The sequence below is a fragment of the Callithrix jacchus genome, chromosome 14 (genome assembly GCF_049354715.1).
Source record: "Callithrix jacchus isolate 240 chromosome 14, calJac240_pri, whole genome shotgun sequence".
NCBI lineage: Eukaryota > Metazoa > Chordata > Mammalia > Primates > Cebidae > Callithrix > Callithrix jacchus.
Window position 1 is genome coordinate 92,839,867 of NC_133515.1, and position 22,943 is coordinate 92,862,809.

The following is a 22,943-nucleotide window of genomic DNA, read 5'->3' on the forward strand; positions in this document are numbered from 1 at the left end:
ATAATTTTAAAAATAAAAGAAAACTGGGTCTATACAGACATAAGCAGAGAAAAATCATTCAGTGTGTCCAATCCAGATAATTCCATCCCACCCCAGACAAAACACGTGCCTTTCTCCCGCTCCTACAGATGACTGATGTCTATAATTCCCTCCCCAGAAAATATCACTTTACTCAGGGAGATATATTCAAGCTTCACATATCTGTGTCTGTTCCACTCTGCAGAGGTGAATCGCCAATTCTACCACAGCAGCTTCTGCTTGAATTTTCGGCCGTAATTGTTCACATTCTTTCGGTATTTATGCTACGAGGGCAACAGCATCAACAAAAAGTAGCATTTGCAGTTTCCCTCCATCTACCGGGAAGCCGCCTTCCTAATCAATTCTCCTCAGCAAATGCTCCAGGACAGTGGAAAACTCCTTGGGCGAGAGATAATACCACCCAAGGGAAAATGCATTTATAATTGATGTGGTAAAAAGCTGTCAGACAGACATGGGTTTTCTCAACCATTTTTGTAAACACTGTTAGCAGCCCTGCCTACAACAGCAGAAGTCTACAATCTCTCTACCTCGCGCAGAAAGTTGTATGCAGCAAGAAAAAGCCCGTGTACCAGATCTTGTGGTTATGTTTGTTGAAGTCTCCCAAAACTGAACAATCAATGTAGACGCTCTTGGCTTATGTCTAGCTAACCATAATTTTTTATTAAATGACATTTAATGAAGTACTTGATTTACTACTGAGCACATTGCCAAGGATGAGGGAAAGAAGATGGAAAGAATATGAGAGGAGTTCTATCAAAAATTGAAGTTGCTTACTCTTAAATGGTCTTAGAAGTCTTCAGGGAAGGGACAGGATTTCCCTATAATCTCAGGTCATATAAAAGATTACAGAGACATGTGCACTGCAAAAAGCCAAGTATATCCTACATCGGGCAGAGCTTGGTAGAGTTAACACGTTTAATTGTTTCAGCTTTCAGCTGTGAAGATTTCAACTATATACAAGGAATAATATTTCATTCTTACCTCGCTTGTGGTTGTTTTCAGGGAACTATACAAAGTTCATTTTATTACATTTGCATAATCTCAAAAGTCAGGCAAAATGACATATGTACTGCAGAACTGGGAGATGCTTAAGTAGAATTCATGGTAGTTTTCATCTTTTCCAGGGTATCAGATTCGGAATGATTGTGTACTTCTACATTTGTGAGTATAATAATCAACACACACACGACACAACATTTAAGGTCACATTTCATTTTGAATCCTTGGTTCTGTCCTCATATTTTGATTTTAAGAAAATAATTTAATCAATCAATCCTCCACTACCTACCTGATAAGTGGGGCTAATGTTATATACTTTTCAAGACTATGGAGAAATTTAACAATGATAAGCAGGTGGATAAAGTTCTTTACATGGAGTAGGCATTTAATACACAGTGGCATTAAAACAATATTGTCTTGTTGGTAAATTGCAGGAAGAACCACTGCAACTGATTTGCAGTGATTCATTGTAATTTAATTGTAGAATTTGAGGGATATATTGTAGGATTTAAATGGAGTGTCTCATCAGCCCCCTTGAGTAACTTCATGAAAGTTTCCTTTCCAAAGTCCCTTTCTGGATTAAAATTCAACCTCACTATTGGTTTTAGTTTGAACTAAGGACTGGTTGAGCCTTTGACGTGTCCAGTTGGGATTTTGACTTTTGAATCTAGCTCTCTGTGACTCACTTGTCTCTTGTTTTCAATTCTGTACTCTGCTTAATTATTCTTAAATTCATTCCTATCTCTCCTGTTTAAATGCAAAACAGGTAGCAGTAGTACTCAGAAGTTTAGAAGAAAACCACTGCCCAAAGGGAAACTTTCCTTTTTCATGGTTAAATCTGCCCATGTGTTTTTCTAAACTAGATTGGATGATCTTTCTCTCCTGGCAAAGGAAGAAGCTGTTAGTCTTGACTTCGGCTGGCAAAGAGAAATTAGAGGCCTATATCAGGGTTGAAAGACAGTTTGGCTAAATGTGGAGACACACAGACTCAGAGATAACGTAGTGTACTGATAAGAGCAAAGATTTTAGAGCCACACAGCCAGGATCTGAGTGCTACTCTGCGACTCACTAGTTGTATAACCTTAAGCAAGGAACTAAATATTGTTGTGCCTCAGTTTCCTGACTTGTAATGATTGGGGTTCAAACAGTCAGATATTATACTAAAAGGGGGCAATGTAAGATATTTTAATAAAAGGAATATTCACAAAGTTGTGAACAGGCTTAAGAAAAACTAATAACGAATCGTAAAGTACTTTGACAATAAAAATGTCTTAGCCTGCCTAGGTCTAATGAGGCAAGGGGGGAGAGAGGTGAATAGAATCTCAGGAGAGTTGTAACTGTCGGAGGGGGTTAGCTATGCAATTGAGGACTTTGGCAGAGAAAAGTATTTATTGTCAAAGTACAGTTGGCAGAAAGGAAGCTAATAAAGTAAAAGAGTGACTTTTCTCTCCTTCCATCCTCCATAGACTGTTGGTATCTCCTACAGGCTGAACTCAGTGACAAGTCAGAGAACTAAGCAGCCTGCTTGATGAGGTCAGGCTCTTGGGGGCTGAAGCAGGTGAAGAATGGGAGAGATTGGAATAGTCAGCACAGTACTAGTACCTGCCTCATGGAGTTCTTAATGAAAATTAAATGAGTTAATATTTTTAAAGCATGAGGCATGGTACCTAGTGTATAATAAGCATTATATGAGGCTTTTTTACAGAAGTTGTTAATTATTAATATAATGATCATCTCCATAAGTTATCAGACTCAAAGATAGCTCAGGATTCTACAAGGACTTGATTGTCTGATCTTTAGAAGGGTTTAGGATATCTGTGATGAGATTTAGAAATAAGAAACTAGAGTTTCTGAGATACCAAGATGTGCCACTAGACCTTAGGAAGGAATAGGGTGTTTGTTAGGTCAAACATTTCAGCCAGGACTACATAGGCTATTTTAGCTTTATTACTCTTTATTTACTAAAGAATACTAACCTTAACAGACAAAACTACAGTTTGTATGGGTGGAAGAAGAACAGAACAGGCATATAGAACTTGCCATGCTTGGGTCCTCAGGTATAAAGGAAAGCAGGATCTTAGTGGAGTAGATTAGTCAACTTTGGTTAACATGCTATCATTGAGAGGTGTGAGATGATATATACTATACTATATATCATGTCTATACTAAAGAATGAGTGTTAGGTAAACATGATTCAGGCAATATTCTATGTGGGTCGGACATACATCAATACTTTAGACACCTTCCCAGACTTTCGGGTTTCTTTATTTTGGTAGGTAACAAAGATAGAAAACTAACCATTCTAGGCACCAACAGTAAGGCAGACATGCTCTAAATGAGTGCTAATGATAATAAGTGCTACAGGATTTTGGCAGCTTGAGTGTCTGTTCAGAGCCACGAAGTTGAAGAAAGACTTTATAGAAGACATAGATTTGGAGAGGGCCTTGGGTTGAGGGTGGTTTCTACAGGCAGAAAAGGGATGGGAAGGAAATTTATGACGATGGTGGAGTTGACAGGTAGAGAGCGATAATTTGTGAAGTCTGGAAAATATATACAAAGGACCATATACTCTCTTGTACAAGGAAATTAGACTAGCCTGAGAAAAACACTTGAAAAAAAGATACAAACTAAGTCTGAAATGGTAAGACCCAGAAAAGTTAAGATTTTTGAGCTCAAGGCCAAGGATTATGTCATTTCCTACTTTCTATTCAGCTAAAGACATAGCTTGAACAGTTATTTCCATTTTGGCTTTCAGATATGGATCCAAGCACATTATTTCTGGACTACCTATATTTGAATCAATGACCGACACAAAGAAATCCATGCATGCTAACTGGCTTATATATGCTATGTATTTTCTGATTTGTTGTTTGGAATGTATTGATCCCTCTCAACTTTCTATCTACTCCCTGATAGACAAAGAAGTCAATGTAACTATATTAGAATTGATCTTGTCTTCGAAAAGCTGACCCCGAGCCAATACTAATGGATTAGGGATATAGAGCCGAGACTGGACATGAGTGCCTGTCAGTCCTGCATTGGGAATGACATCGTTTGGAGTGATGAAGTGCAAGGCAAGAGAAATCTGCAGTCTTGTACTCAATCCACTCAGTTAATACCCACTGCACTTAGAGCCCATGAAGTCGATAAGCATGGGTGAGTGCTTATGCCTTGCTTCTCTTTCTGGGAGTTGAAAGTATCCCAATAAATAATATGAAACAGCAAAGCAAAGCCTTCCAGTGCCCCTCCCCTTTTTTTTTTTCCTGTACAGAATTATCACAGACTTGTACCCTTACTGTGCTTAGAAGTTGTAGGAGACAGAATAATTCATAATGTGATTAGATATTATCATTACAGGAATTCTCACAAAACTAAAAGCCCAAGAGAAAAATGAGGGGGAAGAAAAGCAGGCATAATGAAATAGAAAACCCAAATGGGATATCAAAATAGGAAAAAATGCTTAATGTTATCAACACCAAGAGAAATGCAAGTTAGCTTATGTTTGTGTTACTGTTTCATACCTACAAAATGAATGAAATTACAGTCTGAAAGTACCAAGTGCCGGCAAGGTTTTGAAGTGATGAGAACCATCATAAGCTGCTGGAGAACTGTAAATTGTTACAGCAGTTTTGAAAAGCAGTATGTTGTTACCAGACAGGTGAAGATGGGTGAATTCTGTGACCTTTCAATTTAATTTCTAGGTATAAACCCAAGAGAAAATAGTACATGTGTATCAGAAGCTATGTACAAAACAGTACATAGCAACATTTTTTCCCCCACAGGGCAAAGTACTAGAAAAATTTTAGTGATAAAATGGATACATAAATATTGCTATGTTTATATATCACAATAAATATTATATATAGTGAAGTCGAATGGGCTACAGCTGTAAATCAAATTAATCTTAAAAATACCACGTCCATTGAAAAGTAAGTCATGAGTCAGCTTACGTAGAGTATTTTCATTTAATTAAATTATAGTAGGCCAAACTAAACAATAACATTGTTTTGGAAATAATTAATATGTGATAGAACTATTTTTTAAAAGCAATGGAATGATTGATACAAAAATCAAAGGAAGAGGGATACATTCAGAAATGAGCACACTGGACTATCTTAGATGCTGCTAAGGTTATATTCCTAAAGTTGGGAGAAAGGTAAATGGCATTTAATTTTTAATTTTGTTTATTTATTTATTTTTTAAGACAGAGTTTTGCTCTTTTGCCCAGGCTGTAATAAAGTGGCATGATCTTAGTTCATTGTACCTCTGCTTCCCGGGTTCGAGCAATTCTCCTGCCTCAGCCTCCCGAGTAGCTGAAATTATAGGCACCTGCCACCACCCCTGGCTAATTTTTGTATTTTTAGTAGAGACGGGGTTTCACCATGTTGGCCAGGCCAGTCTCAAACTCCTGACTTTAGGTGATCTGCCCGCCTTAGCCTTCCAAAATGCAGGGATTACAGGCATGAACCACCATGCTTGGCCAATGGTGTCAATTTTTATGTTAAAATATGAATGCATCATCTCTCTCTTACAATGCACATTATACATATACACCCATATAAATATATGTGCATTTGCATATGTAATGCATATATAAAAATATATATACATATACTCACTTTTCTGTTTGATAGATTTAATAATAAAATAAATTTAAAGGAATACCTCTGTACTCATTACTGTAATAATACAGTTTGGGTTGGGTTTTTATCCAATTGATGAGACACACTTGCACTTCCTGCAGTGCAATAAATTATCCAGTTTCCACACAGAACAAATCAGAAACAAGTTCTGCCTTCAGTTGTCTTCCCACTTCTCTTTATCACATAAAATCTTCCTGGCCCGTCCTCACTCTCTCTTGAACTCACTGTGCTCAGACTTTGTACTCACTTTTCTCCTGATACTTTTTCCCCTTATATCCGTGATTCCATTTTAAGACTGGGTCATTATTTCTCAGTCTTCTCTTATTTGACATATCAGTTGTAGTTAGTGCAATTTGTCACATCATCCTTCCTGAAGCATTTCACCTGGCCTCTGGGACCTCTCTCGGGAATCCTTTTAATTTTCTGGTGTACATTTGCATTGTTCTTGTCTGACTTCTCAGTTTTGCAACCTGTTAATTCTGAAATGCCCTGCGTTTGGTCATGCAATTGCTTACTGCTTCTCTAGCTACATTTACTTTAGATGTCTTCTCAACCAATTGGATAGTTTTAAATTAGCACCTTCATGCTGAAGTCTCTTAAATGTTTCTATCTACCCAAGACCTTTAGGCACCTCCGGATTTATGATCAAGTGCCTACTCAGTCTGTCCACTTGGACGTCTTACAGGTATATATGAAAAGCAATGAAATGACCGATACAAAAATCAAAGAAAGAGGAATACATTCAGAAATGAGCATACTTGAGGTATTTTCTTCAAGATACTTAACATTTTCATAACAAGCATCCAATTCCCTCCACACCCGCTTGATCTCTTCTTTCAGGCTTCCCAGCCAAATATGATGCACAACCTGTTTGAACCAAAAATTTTGGTATCAGTTCTTTTTCTCACTCCCTCAGCATGCAATCCATTCTGTTGGTCTTAACCTCAAAATCTATTCCCAAACTTAGCATATTCACCATATCCATAGCTACCCCCACAGTTCAATCTTCCACAACCTCTTACCTAAACTATGGCAGTAATCTCTGATTTCTCTACTTTCAGACTTGCTTTCTTCAGTTTATTTTTCACAGAAAAGCTAGAATGAACTCCCTGTAAAGAATGAAATAAGTCGTCTACGAAAACTTTCCTAATACTTTCCACCATATTTAAATTCAAATTCCAGGTCCTAACATGAATTCAGTGTCCCATGTTTGGGCATCCGGCTAATTCATCCACCACTCTCTACCTCCTCATTTTGCTCCAGCCTCATTGGCTTTTTTTCTCTTACATTGCAGCAAGCATGATCCTATGACGATATATACACTGGGTAACACTTCCGCCCATAATCATCTTCCCCCAGGTATTTTCAAAGCCATCTTCCCCTCTTAAGTCTGGTAACTTCCTAAACATTGCACTGACCTTGTGAGACCAAACTTATTTAACAAAATGCCTCAAACTCTGTCCTCCTACTCTGCTTAATTTTTCCTCAGGGAACTTACCGTTCTTTGACATGATATAAATGCCTTATTTTTAATTGTTTCTTATTGTTTTTGTCTCCTAGAATATAAGCTTCTTGCGAAGACTATTTTTGTTCATTGCTGTGTGTCCAATACCTAAAACAGTAATTCTAGATAGTAGACACCCAATAAGTATTTACTGAATGAATGAATCTATGGATGAAGTGAATATGTAGCTTAAAATTTGGTTCTCAACATTTAATATCATTTTTACTCTCAGCTTTTATTTGGAGGAGGCTCATCATTTGCTTAGGATTTTTAGCTAAATTTATGTATATTTTTGATAAATATAATTGGCTAACTCGCTGGATAAACAATTCTAATAAATTAACACTAAGATGTTGTTTTCTATTGTTGAAATCATACTTTTTTTGGTTTATTAGTGTCGTGTATCTTTTAATGCAAACCAAGTTAATGATTGCAATTTAGCCAGTACACACCAAATAGTTTCTGATTTTTCACTTGCCACTTAAATTAGTTATTCAGTCCTAGCTCACGGCCACTATAAAAGTGTGACATGCACAGCAAAATGCAGAGTGAGCTTGGAGCCACAATGACCTACATATATCTCCCTAGATTACACATCATGCTGGCTTTTTAATCTCAATTATCTTGATGACTAATGACTTGATAGGAGGTAGATGTAAACTATTTTTCCAATTAGTTTTTTTGACAGTTTCATTCTAAATGAATTAAAATCTTGTTGAGGTTATGGCAAGTCATGCCCATCGCAGACTCCTCCAGAGTCTTTATTCTCTTATAGAAACAGAGTAAATAAAAATGATTCAACAAAATTGTCACTAGGTAAAGCATATGGTCAATAAACATATTTGATAAGAACTATCTAAAGACTAAGCATTACAATAAATTACAAATGTTTAGTTAAACTCACCCGTGATAGACCAGCAACCTCTGGGTAAAGCAACAATTCTAATGTGCCCTGAGTCTCATCTTCCTTTCATTCACTAGCTGCTGCTAGTGGCTGGGACCGTTTAACACTGTGTATGATGACTAAATCTCTCCTCCTTAATTCTTTCCTTTTTTACTTTTATGTTAAATTTCAACTGTTTGGGGGGAACAGGTTGTATTTGATTATATGGATAATTTCTTTAGTGGTAATTTCTGAGACTTTGGTACACCATCATCCAAGCACTGTACCCAATGTGTAGTCTTTTATCCTTCACCCCCTTCCCACCATTCTCCCTGAATCCCCAAAGTCCACTGTATTATTCTTAGGCCTTTTTGTCCTCATAGCTTAGCTCTGACTTATAAGTGAGAACATACAAGATTTGATTTTCCATTCCTGAGTTACTTCACTTAGAATAATGGTCTCCAATGCCATCCATGTTGCTGTAAATGCCATTATTTTCTTCCTTTTTAATGCTGAGTAGTAGTCTGTGGTGTATGTATATATGCCACATTTTCTTTATCCACTGGTTAATTGATGGAAATTTGGGCTGGCTCCATGTTTTCGCAATGCAGTTGTGAATTGTGCCACTATAATGTGTGTGTAAGTGTCTTTTTCATGTAATGACTGCAAACGATGCATCTGACAAAGGATTAATGTCTTCCTTAATTCTTTTTATTCTTCTCTGTATACTGGTATGAGGATGTTCCACAATCTCATGAAATAACTCTTCAAAATTTTGCTCTTTATTTTTCACAGATCCTCTGTGCCCGCTTACATGATCCTGCTGTCTTCTTAATAAGCTTTTTCAGTCTCGCTGTAGAGCTCTCACTGATAATATCTCCAAGTGATCTGTCTATATTTCCCCTCCCTTCACCTTTCTTTGTTTACATATCAATCTGTTTTCTTCCTAAATGTCACACAGGCCTTCTATGACCACCTTATTTATCATATTGACTCTGTAACCCTCTGTCTCCTCACTCTGCTTAATTTTCCTTCAGGGAACCTCCCATTCCTTGACATGACATTAAATGCCTTTTGTTTTGTTTGTTTCTTATTATTTGTGTCTCCTGGAATATATATTGCTATATATTCACATACATATATTCCAGGAGACACAAATAATAAGAAACAAACAACAACAACATATATCTGTCAGTATTTCAAGATCTTAAGGCCTCCTCTATAGAGAGGCTCATTTGCTTGCTGCATCATCAGAAAGTGTTCTTCATTCTCTGAAATTTCAGAGCATGTTTTCATGTGAGCATCCTACAGGTGATCAGGTATAATATTGCTTTGTCATGTTAATTTTCTTTTCACACAAATGTGTGTGCATTCCTGTGTATATACATTCCAGTAAGATATTGGAAGTCCTTTGTTAGCAGGGGCTATCTTTTAACTCCACCAAGTATTCATGCAATTCATTGTCATAGGTTTTTGAATATTTTTCTGCTTTTACAACAGTAAGTGGCTGCTGTTTGCATTTAACTTCTAAGGTGAGATGTTCCAAGTTTATTGCTCCCCTTTACTTTTGGGGTCTTTGGGGAGATGAGAAGGAGGCAGGGTTCTTTGTTGCATATAGCTCAGTCTGACTTGAATTAGACTAGGGTGAGATTCCATTAATTTGGGAAGCTCCCAGTTGCCTTTGTGACAACAGAAGATGGCCGTCATCGCATTTGTCATTTTTTGCATGTCTGCCAAAATATTTACAGGATAAAAGCAGAAAGCCTGGGCTTGATCAGTGACTTAGAGATCTTAAAAGATAAAAACTAAAAAAAGCAAGGGAAAGAATGGAATCAATGAATTATCCAGTAAGATGGAGAAGCTGCTAACCTTCCAGTCCTGATGAATGACACAGGCCCCAAAATACGTCTGCCTCCCTCACGTCTCAACACTTTGGATTTATAAAGCATTTCTCCAGGATCTCAAATTCCCTCACAGCAGCCCTATGCATAAGAAAAAGTAGAAATATTCCCTATATTACTTCTATCAAACAGGCTTTCTGTCTCAAAAATCTCTTGTCCCAACAGACATGGGGCTTTTTTCCCTATTGCCACCTTTCCTTGGGAAGCCCACTGTGGCTTCTGAAAGCTGTCCCTGTTTGGCTTGCCTCTCAGACCCTTTCCTGCTGTGTGCTTCTTTTCAGCACCAAATAAGTGTCAGACAATTAGAGATGGGACTGGAGATGTGTAAATTGTACTGTCGCCTCAACAAATTAGTAATTTTGTGATAATACACTGTCCTTGTAACACGGTTAGAGTTACCACAGTTACCTGCTCCTATATGTGCTGAAGAGCCATGGGTAAGATTGATGAAGATCTGTCTGGTGATTCATTCTCCTTCTTGACATTCTCCCCACACCCCTCCTTTTCCTAGAACTGAGACATTAACTGGGCTCTGTGAGCTGAACAAAGCCCCCACTTGCAACCCCAGTGCGTGCTGATGCCTTTCTTACTGTCACAGCCTGGAAGATGTTGTGCTGCTTGTGCTGAACAGGTACAGGAAAAAAAGGGTGTGATACAGTGAAAGGAATAAACTTCCCACACCTCCCAGTCCAGACTTCTTTTATCAATGGCCAAGCACTTAATGAGAATTATTCTTGGGTTTAAAAATCTCAGTTACTGCTTTAACTTAGAAGTTTAGAAATATTAATTGAGGATAATCCTGGAGTTGGTGTTTTCTTAATAAGTGGGTATGGCAATGACTCCTCCATAGGGTTGCTCTTTGAGGCCTTGGCACTTTCAGGTCCTGACCTTCCCATCGGAAGAATTTATTAATTTCTGAAAGGTCCATCTTCCCATTGATGGATAGGCTACCCACCGACTTATCTCAGTACTACTCTGGCTATGTCTTTAAGGAGCAAGAGACAGAAGTGGAACTTCCATTTGCTTTAGAAAGTCCCAGTTGAACAACACAGAGTATCCTGTTATTATAATTTGGTAATGAGGCAGTCTTGTGAATGGGATTGGTCACAATGCCATCAATAAATATTTATCTGGGTATGATTAGGAAATCAAACCATTACCTTGGTGGTAATGGTTACCATAATCATAACAAATCTACCACAAACAGACTTTTCCACAATTCCTACAGAGAACTAAAGGTTCGAGAATAGCCAAGGGAATTTTAAGTAAGCCAGATGAATGAATCTTTTCCTTTTAAATATTAAGATATTATGTAATGTGTTAATTAAAACACTGTGGCTATAATGTAAGGTTAACCAATACATAAGCAGAAAGAAAAAAAGAGTTAAGAGGCTGATCCAGGCATTTCTAGGGAAATGGTATATCATTTATAGGATAAGGATGTGGAGAAGAAAAGAGACTAAGAACTGATCAAGTATGTCTGGGAAGGAAGCCTCCGTCACACACATCCAATTTTAAACGAATAGAAGACATCCAAATTAATGAAAAGAAATTTCTGGTGCCAGAAATGAAGAAGAAACTTAAATACGTGGGGATTAGACATTGGCACCAAGAGGATTGTCAATTCATACTTAAGGATGCCTTCGGCCGAACGCGGTGGCTAATGCCTGTAATCCCAGCACTTTGGGAGGCCGAGGCGGGTGGATCAGGAGGTCAAGAGATTGAGACCATCCTGGTCAACATGGTGAAACCTCGTCTCTACTAAAAGTACAAAAAATTAGCTGGGCACGGTGGTGCGTGCCTGTAATCCCAGCTACTCAGGAGGTTGAGGCAGGAGAATTGCCTGAACCCAGGAGGCGGAGGTTGCGGTGAGCCGAGATGGCGCCATTGCACTCCAGCCTGGGTAACAAGAGTGAAACTCTGTCTCAAAAAAAAAAAAAAAAAAAAAAAATGATGCCTTCCTATCTTGGCGTGGATGTCAAAGCTGCAGGCACTGTATCAAGAAAGAAGTGGGAATGAGGCGTACTGTATAAATGATAGCCCTTTTGATATTATAGCATAAAGAAACATTGCCCATTGAGATTTGAACACACTGTAAAAGCAAGTCACATGGCCTGGGCCAAGAGTGGAAAATAAGTAACTTGTGTTAACAAATGTACTTTTTCTCCAGGATTCAAAACTTGAGAGGACAAGTATAGGATTTACTTCAGAATCCTATTCTCAAGCAAAATACCTTCTACCAAGTAAAGCTCACGAGAAAAAATTACAAACATATGAGAAATACCATTAGTTTGGGCAAAAAGTAATAGATTCAATGAATAGGAAAATTTACAAGCAAAGACCAGAGCTAAAAGAACAACAATAAAGAGAAAATTAAAAAGTATGTTTCTAATTTTTAATGATATAAAGAAAATAGAGCCTACTAGGGATTTAGGAGCAAAAAATTCAACCAATAACAAATGTAGCCATTGAAATGAAAATAAGTAAGAGGCAAGATCTGGAGCATTCACAAAACTGAATAAAACTGAGACCCAAGGATCTAGACGAAGGACAAACAACACCAAAATGTGGTTCTTTGAAAGGATAAACAAGGCTGATAGACTGCTAGCTAGATTAACGAAAAACAGAATATCCAAATAACTGCAATTGGAAATCACAAAGGTGATGTTACAACTGATCCCACAGAAATAAAGATCATCAGAGATATTATGAACACCTCTGTGCATGCAAACTGGAAAACCTAAAGGAAATGGATAATTTCTGGAAACACTCAACCTTTCAAGACTATATCAAGAAGAAATTAAAGCCCTGAACAGACCAATATCAAGTTCCAAAGTTAAATCATTAATTGAAGACCTACCAACCAAAAAGAGCCTCATACTAGATGGATTCACAGCTGAATTCTACCAGATGTACAAGGAAGAGCTGGTTCCTGTTCTACTGAAACTATTTCAAAAAGCTGAGGAGCAGGGACTCCTTTACAACTCATCCTGTGAAGTCAGCATCACTCTGATACAAAAATAAGGAAAAAAACACAACACAAAAAGAAAGCTGTCCAAAAAGAAAAAAAGAAAGCTATAAGCCAATATTCCTGATGAAGATAGATGCAAAAATTCTCAACAAAAATACTAGCAACCCAAATCCAGCAGGACGTCAAAAAGTTAATTCACCATGATCAAGGGGGATTTGTTCCTGGGAAGCAGGATGGGTTCTACGTATGAAAATCAACAGATGGGATTCACCACATAAGCAAAATTAAACAGACACAGATAAAGCTTTCAATAAAATAAAAAAAGAAAAATTCCTCATGATGAAAACCCTCATCAAACTAGGCATTGAAGGAACATACCTCAAAATAAGAGAGTCATCTGTGATAAACCCACAGCCAACATTGTACTGAATGGGCAAAAGCTGGAAGCATTTCTCAGGAGAACTGGAAGGTGAGACAAGCATGCCCACTCTCACCACCCCTATTCAGCATAGCACTGGAAGTCTTAGCCAGAGCAATCAGGCAAGAGAAAGAAATAAAAGGCATTCAAATAAGAAAAGAAAAAGCAAAATTATCTTTCTTCATTGATATGATTTTATACCTAGAAAACCCTAAAGACTGCCAAAAGTTTCCTAACATTGATGAATGACTTTAGTAAAGTTTCAGAATACAAAATCAATGTACAAAAATCAGTAGCATTTCTGTGCACTAATAATGTTTAAGCTGAAAGACAAATCAAGAATACAATTCCATTTACAATAGCCAGAAAAAAAAATACCAAGGAATACATCTAACCAAGAAGGTGAAAGATCTCTCCAAGGACAACTGCAGAACACTGCTGAAAGAAATCATAGATGACACAAACAAATGGAAAAACATTCCATGCTCATGGATTGGAAGAATCAATATTGTTAAAATGACCATATGCCCAAAGCAATATACAGATTCAGTGCTATTTCTATCAAACCACTAACATCACTTTTTACTGAAATAGAAAACAGCTATTCTGAAATTCACTGGAAACAAAAATGAGTCTGAATAATAGCTAAAGTCATCCTAAGCAAACAGAAGAAAGCCAGAGGCATCACATTCCCTAACTTCAAACTATACCACAGGGCTTCAGTCTGATACAAATATAGACACACAGACGAATGGAACAGGATGGAAAACCCATAAATGAAGCCACACACCTACAGCCATCTGATCTTCAACAAGGTTGACAAAAACAAGAAATGGGGAAAGGACTCCATTTTCAGTAAACAGTGTCAGGATAACTGGCTAACCATGTGCAAAAGAATAAAACTGGACTACCACCTCCCATCATATACAAAAATTAACTTAAGGACTTAAATGTAAGATCTAAAACTTTAAGAATCCTAGAAGAAAATCTAGGAAACACCATTCTAGACATCAGCCTTGGAAATTTATGGCTAAGTCCTCAAACGCAACAACAAAAAAATTGACAAATGGGACCTAATTAAACGAAAGAGCTTCTACACAGCAAATAAACTATCAACAGAGTAAACAGACAACCTAAAGAATGGAGAAAATATTCACAAACTGTGTATCCAACAAAGTTTAATATCCATAATCTATAAGGAATCTAAACAATTCAACAAGCGAAAACAATCCTATTAAATAGTGGATAAAGGACCCAAACAGACATTTTTCAAAAGAAGACATACGTGTTGCCAAGAGACATATTAAAAAATGTTCAGCATCACTAATTGTTATGGAAATGCAAATCAAAACCACAATGAGATATCATCTCACATCAGTTAGACTGACTACTATTAAAAAGTTTAAAAATAACCGATGCTGGTGTGGTTGCAGAGAAAAGGGAGCACTGACACACTGCTGGTGGGAATGTGAACTAGTTGAGCCATTGGGAAAAGCAGTTTGGTAATTTCTCAAAGAACTCAAAGCAGAATTACCAATCAGCTCAGCAATTCCATTATTGGGTATACTTCCAAAGAAACATCAATCATTCTGCCATAGAGACACATGCACACATATGTTCATCACGGCCCTATTCACAAGAAAGCTATGGAATCAGTCTAGAAGCCTTCCAATCATGGGCTAGGTAAAGTAAATGTGGTATGTATATATCATAGAATACTATGCAGCCATAAAAAAGAACAAAATCATGTCATTTGCAGCAATGTGGATGCAGCTGGAGGTCACTACCCTAAATGAATTAACACAGGAACAGAAAGTCAAATACCGCATGTTCTCACTTGGAAGTGAGAGCTAATCATTGAGTACACATGGACATAAAGATGGGAATGATAGACCTGGAGACTACTTAGAGGGATACATGTTGGAAAACTACCTATTGGGTGCTATGCTCACTACCTGGGTGCGGGATACCCATGCAACACACCTGCACATGTACCCCGTGAGCCTACAATAAATGTTGAAATTTTTTAAAAGAAAGTTAAATTAAAACAAGAAGAAAAGAAATAACAGTTAATAGTTTTCTATCCTGTTCCATTGGTTAACATGAGTTAAGTGGAAAAATACCACAGACAAATAAAAAGTGAATGAACTAGATCATAGATCGAAATAATCATCAAGAATATAGCCTAAAATACAAGAAACAGAAGAAATGTAAAATAAGTTAGAAGAGGCAGAAGTTATGTAGGAAGACCCAAAACACTTCTTATAGTTCGAAAACATGAGGTAAATAAGAACTGGGAAGAAGGAATATTTAAAAAGATAATGCCATAAAATTTTCCTTATTTACAAAATAGCAAATCAGTGAGGTAAAGATAAATTAATAAATGATGCAGTAATAAAAGGTTACACATCACATCCAACATGGACACATTGTATGCAATCATGAAAATAACCTGGAGCAAGCCTAATGATGGATTATTAGGACACTAATTTTTAATTAATAAAATGTAATGTAGTCTCACAGAGAAGTACTTTAGAGCATTTGAAATAATACATTTGCTTCCTTCTTTCCTTTTTTTATTTTTTTTTTCCTGCCTCCTTTCCCTTCCCTTCCCTTCTTTTCTTCCTTTCTCTCTTCTCTCATTCTCTCTCCTTTTTCTTTTGGAGAAATTTAAAATGCATAATGTTAAGAAAAAAGTAAGTTATAAACCAATACATAGAATATGATACTATGTATGTACATGCACAGTACATTTTGAAAGCCCTTAATATGTAATTAGTGGTATCTATATGTGCGTGTGTGTAGCCATGGGGATGGTGACGATGGTGGGTTGATGAGGAAGTGACAGTGCTTCGTTAGGTGAAAGATTTGGTGGGAAACCAGCAAACCCCTATGGATTTTTCCCTCAGCTGCTTCTTCTGTTCAAGCCATTATTGTTTGCCTAATTTTAGGCAAAGCTGAGCATCATTGGTCTGACGGTCCTCAATTGCTCACTGTCATTTACTTTGTTCATGGAAGCAATGCAGCAGAGAAAAGTTTGATGAAAGAATAATTGCCTGAATTCTTGGTAAATAGAGGCCAGCATAACTGAGTGGAAAAGTTCTTGTTGCTAGGATGGCTAGGGAGGAGAGAACAAAGGGGTGAGGTAAATGTATCCCCCCAGGAATCTATGAGGCAAAATGCCCAGCGTTCTGGGGTCCAATTTCACCAACCGATTCAACTTTAGCAAAACCATTCATTTTCCTCTTAAATAAGAACCATTGTGATTTTCTGTGTTGCAGGATAATTAACTAACAGGGATAAAGAGCTGTTGAAATGTTAAGTGTCATTACCCTGGTGACTCACTTTTTGGAGTAGCTTTGGAATGATTGGCAAAGTTTGTGAGTCACAGTGTGGAAAGTTTCCAGGGTTAAGACTAGATTTCTAACCATGCTGAACTCAAAGTGTAGGGAGCCAATAAAATTTAGGATGCTAAGTTTGAAGCTCAACTTTTCAGAAGGCCTTAACCTACCTGTGGAGTAGTCCTGAATCTAGAAAGTGTACCTTCAAATCTGCTGTTACCGAAACTCATGAAAAATCTTCAGTTTTAATCATTCAGTAAACAGCTTTCTATTCCTTGTGCTGTTCTTCAGGAGGCATGGTGTGAAGTGTTTGGTCATAAGAAAGAAAATTTAGACATTAATCTTCTGTTAAGTATTAATTATGGAAGTTACAGTTATTTATTTCGTGATATTTAGGGTTAACTGTAGAAGGTGAAAGTCAATGGTTCTTACCTTCAAGAAATCCATTTAACTTGTACAGATGAAACTATTTCACCTAAAACAGAAAAAGACAATAGAGGTATAGCTTATTCAAGTGTTAGCTTTTGAGATACTGGCAAAAAATGATGCCCTGGTTTTGATCTGTGAAAAAGATGTGTTGGCTGATTGTGGTGGCTCATGCCTGTAATCCCAGCACTTTGGGAGGCCAAGGTGGGCAGATCATGAGATTGAGAGATGGAGACCATGCTGGCCAACATGATGAAACCCTGTCTCTGCTAAAATTACAAAAATTGGCTGAGTGTGGTCATCTATAGTCCTAGCTACCCATCAGGCTGAGGGAGGAGAATCGCTCGACCCTGGGAGGCAAGGGTTGCAGTGAGAAGAGATCATGCCACTGCACTCCAGCCTGGTGACAGAGCAAGACTCCGTCTTAAAAAAATAAATGTTAGAGAAGTTATGATAGAGGTGAAAAATATCTAAGATGTGGGTAAGTAGATTACAAGACATAGTACATTTCAAAAGGAGAAGTCCATGAAAGAATCTCATAAAAAGTAAAATTTCATTTTTTCTTTACTTTCTTCATTTTCTCCATTCATGTTGTTTTAGGTCCTGCAGAGAATATGTAGTTTGACCATAAATGCTGTTGAAAGATCATATGGTTAATGTTGTAATTTTTTAATGTAGAAATGGCTTCAGGCTGGATCTAATTGAGCAGTCACTGCAAAACATACTAAACCACAGAGAACTTGTGATTTAGTATGGATTTTTAAAATGTATTTGTATGATCTCTTTGGAGTGGAGGGCACTAACAACTTAATATGGCATTTTTTTTTTCTGAAATCAACATAAATACAAGCAGTTGGATTAGAGGATTAATGGTGCCCTCATTGCCTGAACTGCTTTTTTTTTTAATACTCTTTTAGACAGCATATTGTCCATAAGGATTTCTGATTATCTTCTGTGTTATGCTTAGCAAGAACTTTGGAGAACTACGAAATTGGACTCAGTAGGTGTTAAAAAATGTTTATTAAATGCTGATGAGAATCTATCTAATTCTGGAGATTTTCCAGTTCTAAGGAAATTGCTTTATTTGCAGTATTTTCATTCCCTTGTTAACTGATCGTGTTTGTATCTTTCATGTATGTGTCACTTGACAGGAAAAAAATATGTATTAGAAAGACAAGTTATGACAAAAAACTGTTGCTGCCTCTCTCTGTTGCTGTATTAGTCCTTTATTTGTATGTGTGCTATCTACCAGAGGACCAGGCTCCTTTATGGGTCTTTGGAATAGTCATTAACACCTTCATGTGGGGGTGAGATACACGGGCATCCTGCAGAGAGGATAACGAGTTTAGGATTTTATTGCAGGGATTGCATTCCAGCTTCCAATTTTTTCTATAGGTCACTCATATGCAAGTAATTCTTGAGCAAACCATTCCCCATCTGTTCAGATCTTGTTATAACAAACTCAGCCATGACAGATTATGGTACATAAAACAGAATAAACTTTGCTCAGCTGGATGTGCAAAGTAAGGCGAGAAGGGATACACAGGGCCCTCTGGCTACAGATAGCTGCAGCCAGGGGAGAAGCGTTCTCGACGGAAAGTGTGAAAGGTATGGAAAGGGTATGGGGAGAGAAATGCAGGGCTGCATCTTTAATAAACCACTTCTACTGCCTGCTGATTAGTGTAAACAGGCAAACTAGAGCTTTGTCCTGAGATCCATGTTCACACATACAGCTCTCTGCTGTCTCACCTCATAAACGTCTGCACGAAACCCAAGATCCTCACAGAATAGAGCACAGACTAGGCAATGTGGCTGCCATCACTAGACAGGGCTTAAAGAAAAATCCCATCATTGTGAGTTGAATAATCTCTCTAGTATATTCCAATGAAAAGACCATTTTGTTCGTGACAGTTCTAAGTTTTCGACTTTAAAGCAACTATGAGTTCACTTTTGCAGGATCATCCTGGAGAAAGAGTCTTGTTTATAATACCTTGCTCCAAATTTTTGCCCTTGCAGGAAAAGGAACAGCACGTGTCATGAAAGTCAAAGCCAAGCTGGCATTTCTAACACCGATGATATTGGAGAAATTGTTGTGTAGGTCACCTGTGTTCCCCTTTCCAGGCGTAAGCTGTGGTCTTCAATCAAAGTGCTATGACCACACACAGTACCTCTCTTGTCCTGAAATAGTGAGCCGGTGGCCTCTTTTGCATTGCTTAGGCAAAATAATGCTGGGATTCATTTTTCTTCCTTTTCTAAGTTGGGCAGGCTACTGTTGATGCATAGACTTTTCTGGGGAAAATCCATGGAACAACCAACCCTTTTCCCTCAGCCCAGCTCTTCCCCACATCTGTCACCAGGTTTACTCCTTAGTGTTTTGCAGAACCCGTCATATCAGCAACTAGTCCATTTAGAAAACAAAAGAGTAAACAAAGCAAAACTCTAACAGTCAGCGGAGTGCTTTCTCCTCTCTTCTTCCATTCACGGTCAGCTTCAAAGAGAGGCAAAGTCACACTACTCCTGTGTTTTCACAGCTATGCAGGTGTGAGCTAGGCAGTCATTGTGCAATTCATTGAAACAATCTAGAATATTTCTTTTGAGAGGTGCATTATGCCTGGGCAATAAGACTGGATTTTAAGATTTCAACATAAAGAGAGTAGACCGCCATGTATCTAAACAGAGTACTAGAGGCAACAATGGGCAAAAGGTAGTATTGGAAATGACAACAGGTGAAAAGAAATTCCAGAAATATTGACAGATACCAAAAAAGCTTAACAAATCCTAAGAAGATTCATGTGTTTAAAATAGATAGTTAACAATCTCTGTCACCTGAAACCACTCTTTAGATTACCTGCAAATTCCTTCCATTGCACCTTTTCTCTTGATTTTCAGATACATTTTCCTGCCACATAAACACTTTCATGTTTATGATTTTTTTAGGGTAAAAAGAAACTTTAAATGATGCTGTATTTCCCCCAGAGAATATTTAACCTGTTGGCAGAGAATGTGGGCCACTGATCACGACAGTCAGGGGTTTGCATGTTCTCTTCATAGCTGGGGGCTCCATAAGGCTCTGTTCAGCTTTGAGTTACCTCTGTTTGTAGAATGTGGCATCCCTGGGCTTTTGATCTCACTCTGGAAAACGGAGAGATTCACTACTACCCTCTAGAGTTTTAATTTTAGTTCTTTAGTTTCCTACTCAAATCCTTCAGGAGAGACTAGTCATAGGTTGAGTCCTTCTGGTTGGACTTTATTTTTAAAACACTGTGAGACCATAAGAGGTTTCTTGCTGTTTTTAGCAGTTTTCGATCTAGCTATCCATACTCCCATGCCATCCCAAATTCAGCAAATGCCCTGTGGAGAAACCAGCTGTGTGTTTGGGGGCTCTGCTATATTCTAATCTGTTTTTATCAACCTGTGTATTAAAAAAAAAAAACAGCAAAAACACTGTTTTCTCTTTCCCTTAGTAGACACCCTCAGCTTTTGACAAGTCTTATTATTGGCCCACATCCAACATGGAAAAATACCTTCAAGGGAGAAAATCTCCTGTGAATTTCAGCACATCAAAAATCCAAGTTCACGTCTCCCTGAATTTTAATTCATTTAGTCCTCATTAATTTTGCAGCTCTCCCATGTTTTTTAAAATAGGATATATATAAGTCCTCTGTTTTTATTAGCTATTGCAAACAAACTTTGTTGACTTGATGTGATCTACTGCATTCTCCCCAGAAAGAATAATTGAAAAGAATCCACACTTCTTTCATGTTAAAATGGCAGCAGATCAAGAATGGTAAATCTGAAAAGAGATGGAAAAAGGCCTTGGGGTCAAAGGTGGGGCACATCCAGGTTGATAAGTAGATGAACAGCCAACTCCCTGATAGGCCATAAAAAGTCAGCTGGCAGAGTGGTAAAATAGGAAAAAAGCTAGACACCGGAATGAGGAATTTTAGAAAATAATATATGTAAAGAATTAAGCAGAAAAACGACGTTAGGAAAAATTCACAACAGATACGAGATTCAAAAAAATTGGTTTGGTTTTACACATCTCTGTACAGCGGGAAACCTGGAATAAGAAGGCACGACCTTATGTCTAAGGAGCTCAACTATTGGCAGGTGACTGAAGCAGGGTGCAGGTGTTGGAACAGGTGTTATAAGCACACTTCATGTTTCTAGTCCTGTTGCACAGATCAGAGCAAATTCAAAAATATAACCTGGCTTAATCTTGTAATGTTTGAGCTCCTTAGCTGAAATTATGCAAAGCCGAATTCTCTTGTCCAAAGGTACAATTATTTTCAGAGCCTGAGACAGAGAGGAAAACACGGACCTGCACATGAGGGCTTCCTTTTCTCCCAAATTCTGCCTTGATGTGGTTTCCTACAACTTACCCTTGATCAGTCCTCTTTGACCCTTGTCTGTCACTTGTCTTATCACTTACCTGTGTGTTTTAAAGTGCTACAATTTAGAAAGAAGCTGAGTTTAAATCACATTTCCCTTGGTCAAAAACTTTCTCTGGCAAAGAGAAAAGACTGTAAAGATCAAAATAAGTGGAAATCAATACAAAGAAGACATTGAAATTCCGGCCCATTTGCCACTGTCACCTGCATAGGGCAGGCAGCCTGGTATCAAAGAGAAAGTAAGATTTGTTGGTAAAATGTACAATAAAATTTATAAAGTCAGGGGTCTTCATTGAAGTTGAGTGGTCCCTGCTGTGGCAATATGGCCTTTCTCAATGCTTCCCTCTTGTGGCCAAAATGTGACCTGCAGGCGATCTCACTAAACATAGGCTTCAGTTACAGGCCTCTGTCCTGCAACCTGCAGGGATAGGGAATGCGGAGGGAACTTCCTTAGCTTTCTCATTGATGCAAACAAAACAGAACTTCAAGAACCATCCAGAGAGAGACAGGCAGAGCTCCAAGAAAATAACACGGCAGTTTTTTGGAAAGTGTGGATAGAACTAAATGACTTCAAACCAGGAGTAACTGAACATGCTTCCAGAGTAAATGAGGGAGATGACAGAATTGGCAAGAAGTTCTAGCACATTGGGCAGTGGGAGGAAACCAGTTGCCAGAAGGCAGGACTTTTGAAGGACCAGGATTTCGAAATGTTCTCTGGCTTGTAGCTAGGAAAGGTTTACAACACTAAATCTTGATAGGTACAGTTTATCAGCCAGAGGTGCTAAGTTTTCACCATTTCTAGTGCCAGAATAGTGCCCAAATGGTGTTTTTTGTTGTTGTTTTTAAGTAAAAATCTGGACCAATGGACTCAGGTCCTCCAGGTAAACTGTCCCTGTGAAACCAGCAGTCCCACATTGAACTTCGAAGGATGCTGGCGACTTCAGGAGCTTCAAAATCAACAGGCCAACCTCTCCTCACTACCTTCATCCAAGCTATTGATTCAAGACCACAAACTGGACGCCCACCAGCCAAATGTGGCAAAGATGTTTGGTTTGTGACACACCTTCTGTTTTAGTCAGCTCATGCCACAGTAACATAATTCCATTCGGCAGGTATGATACAACAAACGTTTACTTCTCTCAGTTCTGGAGGCTGGGGTGTCTGAGATCAGGGTGCCAGCCCAGTAAAGTTGTGGTGGGGACCCTCTTCGTGGCATGCAGAGGCTACTTTCTTGCTGTGTCCTCACCTGGGGGAGAAAGAAAGCTTTGATGTCTCTTCCTCTTTTCATAAGGACACTAATCCCACCATGGGGGCCCCACCCTCATGACCTCAACCTAATTACCCCACAAAGGCCCCGCTGTGTCATATCATCACATTCGGGGTCGGGGCTTCAATATATGAATTTTGGGGGAACACAAACATTGAGT